This window comes from Pezoporus wallicus, unplaced genomic scaffold (assembly GCF_028554395.1).
Source record: "Pezoporus wallicus isolate ANWC-B61680 ecotype Strahan unplaced genomic scaffold, APGP_CSIRO_Pwel_v1 contig_5552, whole genome shotgun sequence".
NCBI classification, from domain to species: domain Eukaryota; kingdom Metazoa; phylum Chordata; class Aves; order Psittaciformes; family Psittacidae; genus Pezoporus; species Pezoporus wallicus.
Window position 1 is genome coordinate 5,878,488 of NW_026640754.1, and position 13,509 is coordinate 5,891,996.

General features: G+C 35.1%; 1 protein-coding gene across 1 annotated transcript in view; it reads right to left on the reverse strand.

Annotated features, from left to right (window-relative positions):
• The window catches only part of TENM3 (teneurin transmembrane protein 3), an 830,895-nt gene that overhangs the window by 596,401 nt on the left and 220,985 nt on the right, over positions 1-13,509 (reverse strand). The window lies entirely within an intron of this gene.

The following is a 13,509-nucleotide window of genomic DNA, read 5'->3' on the forward strand; positions in this document are numbered from 1 at the left end:
CTCACCTTGGACTACTATTCTGCCAGGGACTACAACTACCCCAAATAAACAGTTTAGCAAGCATGAGAAAGACTTCTGTCGAATGGTAGCTTCACCATCGTAGCTTGTTTCAAGCTAATTAAAGATATTCAATATATATGAAACTGCACGTTCTCCATAGGTTTGAGAAATAGCAAAGATAATGGGATCATTATAACTGAAGTAAATTTTTTTGTTCATGTGACACATATCTACATAGATTACAATGTGTAAAATCACATAAGGAAGCTAAAGCCTGATAGTTAGAATTCACTGTTACGCTCCTGATGAAAGCTTATATTTGGGCAGTTTATATTGCAGGCCAAAATATTTATTTTTTGAAGTCTTTGTAATTGATAACAGAAGTTCCCAGCAAGCAAGAAGTCTAATCTCTAGGCTAGATCAGTAAAGCAACTCTTGTATATACTTTACTGACCTTTTTATTAGTATTTATCAAGCTCTCTGTATACATTCAAATAGCAGTAAAGACCGTCTTAATTTTGAAAATGTGCTTTTCGATTTTCATCTTAAATATCACAAGCAGTGGTTGTGACATGCTTTGTATTAAGGTTTTAAGAGATAATCCATTGTCCTTGTGTTGTTTTCAACTATAACTTTAATTTATAATACACAGGAAAAAACTAACGATGAGACTTTCTTTAATCATCTTAGTCAAATTCATTGTCAAAGTAAAAAAAAAAAAAAAAATCAATCAATATACAGCTGTGAAAAACTGACATGAAAGATTAACTAATCTCCAGATTCAAAAGGAACTCATTAATGTTTGGATAGCTCTACTGATGGCAAGTAGCTTATTAGAGCTAGATAATGGCCATAACCTAGATATTATCTGAAATAGTTAAACCACATTTTATGTCTTTAGGAAGTATGCTTAAGCTGTATGCATGAGCACAATGCTGTTTGTTCAAATAGCAATGTGTCTGACAGCCAGGAGGCAACACATGAGGATGAAATGTTCTCTAATGGATTAGACTACCTAGCTGAGAATGCCAAACCAGCTTTTTTTTTTTACTTAAACAGGGGAAGTTTAGATTGGATATAAGGAGGAAATTCTTTCCTGTTAGGGTGGTGAGGCACTGGAATAGGTTGCCAAAGGAGGTTGTGAATGCTCTGTCCCTGGCAGTGCTCAAGACCAGGTTGGACGAAGCCTTGGGTGAGATGATTTAGTGTGAGGTGTCCCTGCCCATGGCAGGGTGGTTGGAACTAGATGACCTTAAGGTCCTTTCCAACCCTAACTCTTCTATGATTCTATGATTCTAGTAAATGTATATACCTGTTCTTCATTTCATGCATTGTGCTGAGTGATTCACTCATTAATTTCATGCTGTCCAATACCATAAAAACCTGCTAAGGTAGAAAGACTGGAATTAGAAGAGTATTTCTTTTGAGTTTAGTGCAGATTGAGCCTTTGGGAAGGAAACCTAATTGCAACTCTGACTTCTTGACCACACAAAACACATACTAGGCCCTCTTCCTGCCAGTTAGATGAATATTTTCCTGCTTATATTGCCATACTATATTTTAATGCACTTTACCATATTTTACCCTCAGAAAAGTTCTCACAGAACAGTTCTTTCAAACATACAGGAATATTGATTTCCCTTGCTGGACCCGTAGGTGAACTATCATTTTATATTTATATTAATCGGTATACAAAGAAGCTATATTAGTTCATGTATTTTCTTCAAGGGTTTTCTTTGGCTATTAGTGCGAAGACTGCAATACTGAAGAAATTACTCTGTTGCAGGAATCTGTGCAGCCTGCAGCTATCCTCCTTCTTACTTCATGGCTTTAATTTGTATATAAAAATGAAAATAAGAAATCCCTTCTTTTTAACAGATGGAAAACTATCTTGAGAATGCATCCAGGTGTATCTGCAAGGAGGAAAATAGGATGTCTAAGAAATAAAACAGGTATTGGAGACTTCAAAGGGAAAATTAAAGAAGAAAAGAAGACAATAAATGAGGAGATAGAGATAGTAGAAAAGCGTAAAGTCAAATTATTCATCTGAGATATGAACAAAAAAAATAACTGCAGATTTTAATGGCTGAAATTGTGGGGAGATCCAAGAAAGACTTTTAAATGAAATGTATTTTCTACCAGCTGGCAGTGCCAACGCACACTTGGAATTTGCTTATATTCGCTGCATTAGCTTTGAATAGAGAAAAGAAAAAGAAAAAAATAAGTTTCAGACACCACAGACAAAGTAAGGAATTTTAAAAGACCTATACTGATCAGTATACTGCATGTATTTCAGGAAAAACCTTTCTTTTTGGTCAGATACTGGATGTGTGCAGCATTACACACTGAATAAAGATTTAACATCAGACATTGTTCTTCCATTATTAAAAGTAGCATATCATAATAATACAAATTCCAGAAAATCCTTTGTGATGTTGTGTTTAGACAGTTAAGTATATAAAACTGTGCAGTATTCATTTTTGTACATAAACATGCATAAATACATTAAAAAAGGGTTATAAATTAGCATTGTCTTATGCGTGCATGTGTGTATGCACATGCACACACACAGGTCAGGTACGTGTAAGGGGAGGAAGAGGCACAAACAAAAAGATAGCATCTGGTTTCAGGAAGAAATGCTACATTTTTATGCAAATTCCGATTTAGAGAAAATTACATGAAATAAATACCAGGGCATATTTATAAGTTTGCATTTAGCCTGAATCCAGGGTCTAGTCAAAATATAAGAACTGATTTACTTACTAAATATGCTCTGCTACATACAATTAGATATTAAGCAGACCTTTCTAACATACTTTAAGAACTGACTAGGCGCAGGTCAGAAGACATTCATGAAATTCATCAAGTCATTCCAAGCTGCCTTAGCAGTTTTGAAGAGTGCAGATGGAGTGAACAGAAATGCTCTAAGATATCACAAATAATTAAAACGGCTTCCTTTAGTTCTCTTCCTTCACTTCAGTCAGAAGGCAAGTCTCCATATGAGCATCAAAATCATTAATAGTAAAAAGCATTAATGTATTAATTTTGATATGAACACAGTTGTATGAATCTCAATGAAATGTAGATAACTAAAACCTATCTTGCTTATGTAATTTATTCTTTTTGTTTGCTCAATGTATTGGACAATGGTGTCACGGCATGCTAAACAAATGTAATACATTTGCTCTTATTTTATTCCAGACTGTCTGTTGGGTACTGAAGAACATTCAAAGACTGAGCTCAAGAGCAGTACTTAAAAACAGCAACTGGCTGTCAGTGGTGTAGTTTGTCATTGTTCCACAGACAAAAGGCAGACTGTCACAATAAACAGCATTTATTCATTTCAGATTTGTGGCTTAGGGCTGAGGAAGGGGAGGGGTCATTCATAGTAACTGTAAAACACATAAATAATAATAGTAGTCTGCAAATCATATATCAAAGAAAACAGTGGAAGTTGGCAGTGATGGAGGCAAGAAAATGGATGCTTCCAGCACGACCTAATTTACAGCTCTTTGAAAAAATATATATATTTTCTTTCATAACAGTAAAATGGAGTGTTTTGTATTAACTGCTTGTGTGGTGGGTAAGGAAGACAGAACATCTAAATCATGACTTTAATGACTGACTTTAAACAAACTGCTGAGTAGCTTTCTAAACATGATTACTCCGTACTCAACTGCTGTTATTTTTATTATTTTTACTAATTAAAAATCATTTAAGATTGATACTGACATCACCTCCTCTAGCTTTTCTGCTTAAAAATGTCAGCTTTTAAAAGGAATTACACTTCTCTGTGAAAATACTCCAGATCGGTATTTGAGCAGAAGAGGTTTCTTTTATTCTAATAGAATGCTTATGTCTGTATTTTTAGAATGGCTCTCAAGTACCTAGTCTTGCATTTTAGGTAACAACTTCATGGACAGAAATTACAAAGCAGACCAATTAGTCTTTTGAGGTTGGCATTAATATTTTTTAAATCTGAGTGCAATTTCTGAGGCAACCATCATTTTCCTCCTGTCTTTCAAGCCCTTGCTCTGCATTACAAGGCCAAAGTCCTAGCTCAGTGACACACATTAACCAGATTATAACATCCCCTGGCCAACCCTTTGAGGATCTGCAAAAAATCTGGGAAGAGAAGTGAGAAGAAATGACACTGGCAGCTGAGAAGGTGTTCCAAAAGGATACTTCTAATTTCCTACCGCTCAGTGGAAGTCCTGCTTCATTTCATAACCACTCCCAGTGCTGTCCAGAACACTGATAATATTTATTAGACAGCAACCTCTTCTGACGTACCCAGAAAAGACAGATGGATCTGAGGTTCTCTCTGGCGAACCACACAATGTTCACCAGATGGAAACAATACTCCCTATAAAGTTTCTCAGGCATCTTTGCCTATAAATCCTTCCTCCCAGCATGCCTCAATTCCTATCAGGAACAAGGGCATTAAAGGGCTGAGGAAAGGACAGGTCTGTCCAAGAAACTGAAATTGCATTTCAGCACAGATCTCATCTGTGAAAAGTCTTATATAATTTGCTGGAGAGAGAACAGAGTGAAAAAGATGCCCTGTATTAAAAGAGTAGTGTGCCATACCAGTATATCAACCAGCAAACATCATAGCATCTACTGTTTTGAGTAGACTGGAGAAGCGGAGTTCAGGATTTGTCAGAAGTCAACATGCCTGGCAGTGCAAGGGAAGCTCACCGAGAATGAATGTACATGACCAGATCTAAGATAAGCTTTGGTGATTCTTGCCTTAATAAGACAGGATTTTTATTAATTGATTTTAAAACTTAGAGGCCCCTGTTTGGGGAGTCACGATGTGAATATATGTGAAAATGTGACATATATGTAAAGCTTTACATGTTTAATACCCATAGCTAGTAGAAATATAAAAGGTGTGCTGAAAAATTAATGTTTAAAAACTAATTGCTATCTATCTTTTTAGGAAAGACTAGTAAAATTAGAAAAATACGCGTTGCAAGATTAAACTATGCTCTGAGAAGAAATGTAAAATTTGGGATTAATTTTAAGTCAGTAAGTGCAAAACAAAGGCCTTGTCCTTCTAGAAGGAAGATTTTTCAGTGCAAGTTCAACTACACTGCTCTAATGTTCCTTAACTACCCATATCTAGGTGAGAGAATTTCATCTAACGTTATTGCTAATACCAACAAGCAGCTTGAACATTTCAAGCCAGAATTACTTAGTTCATCTGAAAACAGTAAGAAATGTAAGCACATTTCTCTACTTAGAAATATGTTTTTAGTTAGAAAAGATGTATATTGAAATAATGAAAATACTGTTATCTGTATTGACTTTCCTACAACTTCTTAGAGGTTCTCTTGATCTTTTTCCAACCTGCCTTTACATGTTTAAATACACACATATGTAGACCCACAGCACTGCAGCTCTTCTGGGTTTGGAGCTCTGTTTAAATTCAGCTTAAAATGAAAAACCAAGATATTCATAATACACCACTCCCTTATGCAGACTACTAAGTTTCTTAGTTTCCTTTTCCTGCAAAATCTGTCTGTCCTCTTGCGTTACAAAAGCCTGGAATGTTGTAACTGAAAAGACCAAATTTGTGTGCATTTTCTTGGTTAATTTTTGCCTTTTGAGGAATCTGTTAAAAATTCAAAGTTCACCCTTTTGCAATCTTCATAAAGTCAGTCCCTTTTACTCAAGAATGAAAGCTTGTATGTCTGAATGTACGTGATATTATTCCAGGCTCAGTCAGGTATGTGGTTCTTGTAGCATCCTGTGTGCAGTTATTCAGAGTGACAAACAAATACAGGCATTAAAGAGCAATGATAACCTTCATTCTCATTACATTAGTACGCCAGCTCTCTCAAATGAAGGCAGATTTTTCATAACAGGATCAGCTAAGCACAGATGTAAATGGATCAGTGTCACGCATAAACTACGATCATGGACAGTGTCAGACAGTGGACAATCACTCACAGAACACAATCACTCTGCAGTTAATGCATGTCACTACTTATTTGCAGGGAAATTTTTGAAACCAGAACTTGCATGGCTTATTTGAAATTTCCCTGAGCTGAATACCTAGCATTTAGCTTTCTAGTGGGAGTGGGGACAGTAACACTGCTTGCAGCAAACTGCCACAGTCATTTGTTCTGCTTCAGTGCTGTTTGACTGTCACAGCCTGTCATGTAGGAAGAAAGCACGACATCTAACCCCCTGTGACAAGGTTTAATCACCTCTACTACTCCTATTGGCTGTTCAAGCCACCTTGGGGTATACAGTGCACAGTTACAGATCTAAGAATTCCTGGCTTTATAAATGAAAAGGCTGAAGTCTGATTTGAGCTGATCAATCATTTAATACACAGTTGAAAGCAACTAGAAAGATTAGGTAAATAATACTCATGCAATGCCTGAGGTAATTTCTTAATTTTCATAACTTTTGTATCATTAGGCATATTTTTCTTCAAGATTACTTTTTTTTATGAACTCCTGGCATCAACATCTATTCAAATTGTGAATTTCTTGGTATTTCTTTCTAGCAATGGTTATAAGGTGGACATGTATGCAAAACAGCCATATTTGAGATCCATTTGTTTGTACCAAATTAAAGTGACATAGGTAAATACTGTATCATTATGGTATATCTGGCCCAGTGTTAATGCAGGGTCAAAGGCTGAGGGAAGGAACATTTAGAATAACCCTTGTTCAAAGGAAAGGTTAAACTTAAGCCTGCTTCCTACAAATCAGTACCAATTAATTAAAACTTCATATATGCCTGATCTATAACACAAAACTGTATCAACTTCGCTGATCCATACAGTAAACTTCATGCTGACTTAAGATTTAACTTTTTGAGACTGCAGACTATGTTCTACTTAAATCTGAAGGGCACATGGGTCATTCATCCAGTGCTTTTGCTTACACCAAAAGTTACACATCTTTCTCCAGAAAACCAGATAACACACAAATCACATTTTGAACACTAACAAATCTGCTTGAGCTGGTCTTATTAAGTGCAAGGTGTATTTGCTGGGACAAAGAAATTTGATTTCAATATAAAAATGTATTAACTCACAGTGAACTTAGCTTTAGCAAGGTAATCTAGTATTATTAAATTTTAATTACTCCATAAGGCTAATCTTAGGTCTGATAAAAGATGTTAGCGTGAAACTTTACAATGAGAGATTTTCTAATGCTTTTGAAAATTGTTAACACTGGTATTTGAATTGATCTGTATTTGTAAACACCACGTTTGTTTCACATGGACGGGGCAGGAAACAAGTACATCCTGACAGCTTGGTGGATCGATAAAGTTGAACAAGGATTTATACCCTTATATCCCTTTTCTAGTCTAGTTCTGAAAATATCTAAGCAAACTCCCACCCTATAGAACCAGCAGTTGATATGACACTAAGTGGCCTCTCATTTAGGGCTCAGGACATAACAAGTAATCATGCCACTTCCATCACACACCTGAAAAGGCTCCTAACAAATCAGCAATGACATTTTTTAAAAGTCGAATATAAAGAAAAGCACCACAGCTACAACAGCCCGTACTGCTTGTGATTAAAATTTTCTAACAAGTGATTTCAGGTGAAATATACAGTCTTGGGTCAGAGCATTTTAAAAGTTGCAAAAAGCATGTGAATGTGTGAATGGGTGAAAAGCAAATTACATAAGGGTTTTAATTTTTCATGAAAATTTTATCTGATGGGAAGGGAGATTATTTTTACATTTTCAGATATAAACACACTTATCTGGAAAAAAAAAAGACAAAAAAAAGACAAAAAAAGGACAAAAACCCCCGACGTTTAAAAAGAGTGCCTATATTCAATTCTAAGTTACATTCTTACTCAACCAGTGAAGAGAAGCTATTATTTCTGATACTGTCATCTAGATGAACGTTACCAGGAGTGTTACATCTTTTCTATTATTAAAGGCAAAAACTAACATTTTCTTAAACCTATCACACACCTGTAAAATTTCATCTAGAAATAACCAAATATAGTACCCTACCAGATGTATACAGATACATGAGGGTTGCTGTAGCTAACCCCTCACCAGAACACAGCTCATGCCATCACTTATTTCTGGTGGGTTAGAAGGCCAGCTCATCAGCTAGAGCTTTGCACTATGCATGCTCCTTCATACCTTCTGTCCACATAATTAGACTTGATTTTCTCTTCCCCCAATTCACTGATGAATGCTGTATAGGAATAGAGGTCAGTTCACTGCCACAGTACAGTCACCCTGAAAGTAAGTTCATGAAATTTTTAATACTGGACCACCTATCTGAGAAATCTGGTTTCCTGAGTTGTCCAGTCACACAGAATAATTCCAACAATTTTCACAAATTGAAAGGGATGAGTATTTATAGTCCTTTTCCCTCTACATTGTGAATGTGTGGCATTCACAATGAGATAAATAATAAACCTAAACTTTTAAGATTCAATTTTTATTTTTTTTTAAATAACCCCACACAGTATTCTGGGCAAGGATATTGATATGAATCTTTGGATATGAATCATAACAGCAGATTTTCACATCAGGTATTTGATTCCATCTCTGAACTCTGAAGCTTCTGTGGTGTGAGTGGCAGCAGGAAATGGCTTTCAAACTCTTCCTAACAGATGGAATAAAATCTGCCAGGTTATTAAATTACCACACAACTATTTTTAGTTTCCATTTCTAAATCCTTTTTCTTCTTTTGTCATATAATATGTCATTGCTAATCAAATCGCTAAAGCATTACTATTTCGAAAAACAGAAGCTTCCATTTGCAGTTTATTATCCTTTGCCCTGAACATTTTTTATTGCTGCTTTACTTTCTTCTAAAGTTATGCAGTATTTATACAAATTTGTATATTAGAAAAATGGAGAAAGTAAGTCAAAACATCAGTTTATAGGAGTTACAGGCATTAAAAATGCCTTAGTGCTCAACAATTGCTGTGACCACTTATCTAGGCTGCAGTCCCAGATTAAAGACAACCCTTTGCTAAAAGCTAACAAGTAGAAATGCCCTCTTAATCACTATGAAACCAAAAGAAAATTCCTCAGCTGGCTGTGGAAAACCATACCAGAGGTGCAATATATTTTAGTTTTGATGAATTGTGCTTAGGAAGAAGAGGAAGCTATTCAACTATTGTGAAAACAAAACCAATTGTTTCCTCCTGTGAACTCTGTCATAGTGACAGATTTTCTCAGTGTACAAAGAATCGTTTGAAGGCAAATTTACTTGTAATTCAAGTGTTATGGGGAAAAAAAAAAATTGTCCCTTTATTCATGTACCCATCTAAAAACTAGCACCTTTCTTACATGAGGCCTGCAGGTATAGTAGAGATATCAAAAAAAAAAAAAAAAAAATCAAACATTGTTTGCTAGCATTACCATAGTAAATATTACAATGCTAAGAAGTAGTATATTAATTGCAATGTGATCAGACAACTGGTTTTACTTAAGGACAGCAAGCTTTAATCAAATAAGAAGTCAAATGGAAACTTGCAAATTGATCCCATATCTGATATTCAACAGCACATCAGACAATAGAAAGCCTCAGATTGAACATGAGAATGCAACAAAAAAGCCCTTTAGATTGGAGTGATACTGTACAGCAGATCTGTGGCTTCTCAAAGCTATACAGATTTACACCACTGCCAAAAAAGCAATGTAAAATAATGAGAGAAAACCCACCTCTATTGAATTGCACAACTAAGAAATAGGTTCGTTTGGGTTTTGTTGTTGGTTGGTTGGTTGTTTTGTTTGGTTTTTTTTTTTTGCTTTTGAGACCACTAACCTGACTGGTGCTTAGCTACAAGCAAATGTACCAATGGACAAGTCTTCTAATTTTTTTCAAACAGGAAACTGCACACAGATGTCAATTAAGGAATGGAACCTGCTGAACCTTTTTCAGTCATACATGTATAATGTGAAATAACTTCACAAAATGGATAGTAAGGTATGACTTCCTAGTAGCGGTAAACATCATGCATTTTAAGACTTGACTACATAGGTTTTGCTATACCTGTATCATATAACCGATGAAAAAATATCAGAGCTCATCACTTTTTTCAACATTTCCAATTATTTAGTATCTTTGCTTTTATGCTTTGTAGAAGAAAAATATAACAGGAGCTCTCAGAATCCTGTGGTTTTGTCTTCCTGTTAACTTCTCTGATGACTGGGGGAAAAAAAAACAAACCAAAAGCCAACCAACCATGAACACTTCAATTTTTCAAAAACAATTATTCTGAAAGATAAATTGATAACTTTGAAGGGCTTTATAAATGATGTGTCTCTTCTGAATGGGAAGAAGAAAAATTGTGCTTTCAAAAGATAAAGGTAACAGCAAAGCCTCCTCTAGATGCGAGGCTCCCAGGTAAGAGGAGTTTCACAAAGATCTGTAAGAGTTGTACACCAGTTCTGTTCGATGAAAAGAAAGAATTTATGGAATATTGTTCCTCAGAGATGTATGTCTGTCTTTGTTTATTTTGGGAAAAATGGTATTAAAATAGTATACTTCAGATCTCCAAAACCAATGGTCTTTGGAGTTTAATTGCCATCTAAATCCAATACTAAATAGAAATCTCTCTTTTCTGTGATAGTCTTAGCAACAAAGTAGTGTATTGGTGGAGTAATTAGGTACATAAAAATTATAATTTGTATTTCTTTAATTTAAAATTTAATATTTTGCAGTTATTTCAATATGATACCGCATTGTTTAATTTATAGCATAATAATTCATTCCTGCAGAACTCACTGGCACTAGGCCTTTGGCCTAACAATACACTAGACAAGAATTATTACATTGTAATTCACACCCTGTCATGCCTTACTGCTTAATTAAAGCATAACCCTTCATGACATGACAAGCAATTTGACTGTTACCATAATAGATTATTATCCCACCTAACATATTTTTGTTTTACAACCTGTTCTTTTTTGTACATGCACTGGAAAATACCAGGACAAATACACATATTTTTCCTTAACTATGAAGTGTGAGTATGTTTAGGAAGAGTGGCTAAGAAAACAAAGGTGCATTTTTTTTTAGACCAGTTTCTTAAGTAAACTTGGGATTTTTTGCTTCACAATTCCTGCAAAAAATTAGCAAAATACTCAGATTCAAATATCAGATTAGTTGTCTGCCTGTATTTTGTTGTACTGCTCAGCTACCTAAATGGTGAAGATATACTAACATGGTGAATTCTAATGTGGAACTAAACCAACACCAAAGGTGAGCTTATACTGTCTTTAAAATCCCAGACAAAGAAGATGACAGTTCAATTTTGTTGCAATATTAACTCATCTGTGTTCAACATTAAGCAATTCTTACAACACATTTCTCAGGAATTACTCCTTGAATCACTTTCTTAATAAGATCTCTCCCTTTCTAGTATTTTTCATACTGAGAAGTGATAATATAGAAAAGGTAATCCATTGTTAAAACACATCTGATTATGAGTAAAAGAATGACTAGGTGAAATTCTGCATTTGTAAATGCCAATGGCAAATCTCACTGACTTCAGGGAAACATTCATCCACAAGGTGAAATGGAAATATGTGTCAACAGCTATGAAAACACATTTTTATATTCCAGCTTACATTATAATTATTTTAATTAATATTAGATAGTTTTTTAATGCTTTTGCATGACCAGCATGCAATACAAAACAGCCATTAGGCTATGAGTAATCTTTTACTTTTGGCAACTACGAATTCAAAATTAAACTAAGCAAGCATGGAACTCTGAAGTTCTGTGTGAACAAAGCCTGGATTACTTGATAAGACATAAAGGCAATGCCTACAAAATGCACACAAAACAATTTTTACACAGAAATTACATATGATACCTAATAGATGTCCTACCAGTTTCATATAATACCAAGGTGCAACTTAATGAGGTTCCACTGAACTCTGTATGTCTGTAAGGTGACCGGGTTGTCCCTGGAACTCTATCTCTGTTATAACTATAAAATGCCTATGATGTGATTGTGATATAACTGAAACAGCTGCAGTTTTTGATCATATGCTGGCAGTTCAGGTACAGATGTAGAATGTGTAATAAGGGCACACTTTATTAACTTGACTGATGTTCTGTTATTTTACAGGTTCCAAAAGCCAAAGGAGACTAGGCTCCACCATGTTACCCCAAGAATAATTTATTGTTGCAACTACTCAAAATGAAATACCCATCATTTATGCCTAATTGATTATCATAAGCAAGAGACAAACATTGGCCTCAGTTTAACCAACATTTGCTGTGGTCTTCAAAGCTGGTACTATAGCTAGAACTATTATTTTGAATTAGCACAAAATACATTTTAACTACAGTTTGAAACAGCTGCCAATGCTCAGTGTATGCATATGTTTCCTGTTACTAGGTATTTCCACATATATACAGCCTATGAAACTTACAGTGAGCTTTTGCCATTTCAGAAGTATAAAAAACAGATTCTGAAGGTGTGATAATAAAGTCAGACCTTGACACGCAGTGGCTGTATAATGTTGTACAGAAGCATCTTTGTTCTTCTTAGCAAATTAAACCATTTTGGTTCTACCAAACCATTTGGGTTTTAAACAATTCACCTTTCTCAAAGTAACCAAATTAAAGTGCATGTTCTTGCCATGTGCCCAGTAATAAAGAGAAAAAAATTACTTAGTACCTGTTATGCCTCTATTCATGCAACATAAAAGTTTGCAACGGGTTGCTTTGGACAAAAATTATATCACAAGGAAGATGAAATTACATTCTCATAAAAAAGAAACCCAACATCCATACTAATAGTTTTGCACTAATCCTAAAAGTATGAAGTTATTCCAGATATGAAGGGCATTTACAAAAGCCACTTTTCTTACACTTCATTTCCCTTTTTTTCCCTAGCCTCCACTTATATCTCTGTTCTTCTAATTCTAAATTTAAGTCTTGTTTCATTTTGTCCTCATACTTTTATTGGAAGAAATACAAAGGCCTGGACTCTAAGTCACTCTGCTCCCATACTCCCAGTTTGCTTGCTTCTGTAGTCTTGCACAGGAAATTCATAACCTTGTTGGACACAAAGGGGATGTTACAAAGTCAGTGTACTGCTTTGATGGGACCTCCCTCTGTCCAGCACCTGCCTTATGCAATCCTGAGTTTAGATTTCCTTTCAATACATTTCTCTATAGCTTTCGTACTTCAGTTGAAGAGTAAAACATCTCAGCAGTTAAACAGTCCCTAGCCCACACATATATCTATGTTTACATCTTTCCCATAGATCTATTCACTTTTCATCTAGATACAAACAGCTAGATCTGTTTCTATTCCATTTCTATAATCCTAAAATATCATCTCAAATATGTTTGGGTGCCCCCCTCCATACTGTGAATGCTTCCTATTTCTAGAAAAGAGCATAGATACCAGATAAGTTTAAAACAAACTCTGAAACTGGACAGATTTCTGCCACGAAAGTCTAATGTTCATTTTAAGAGCTCCATTTTCACTTTGAAATTTGTTATAAGTCACCAGAAATTAAAGTTATAAATAAGG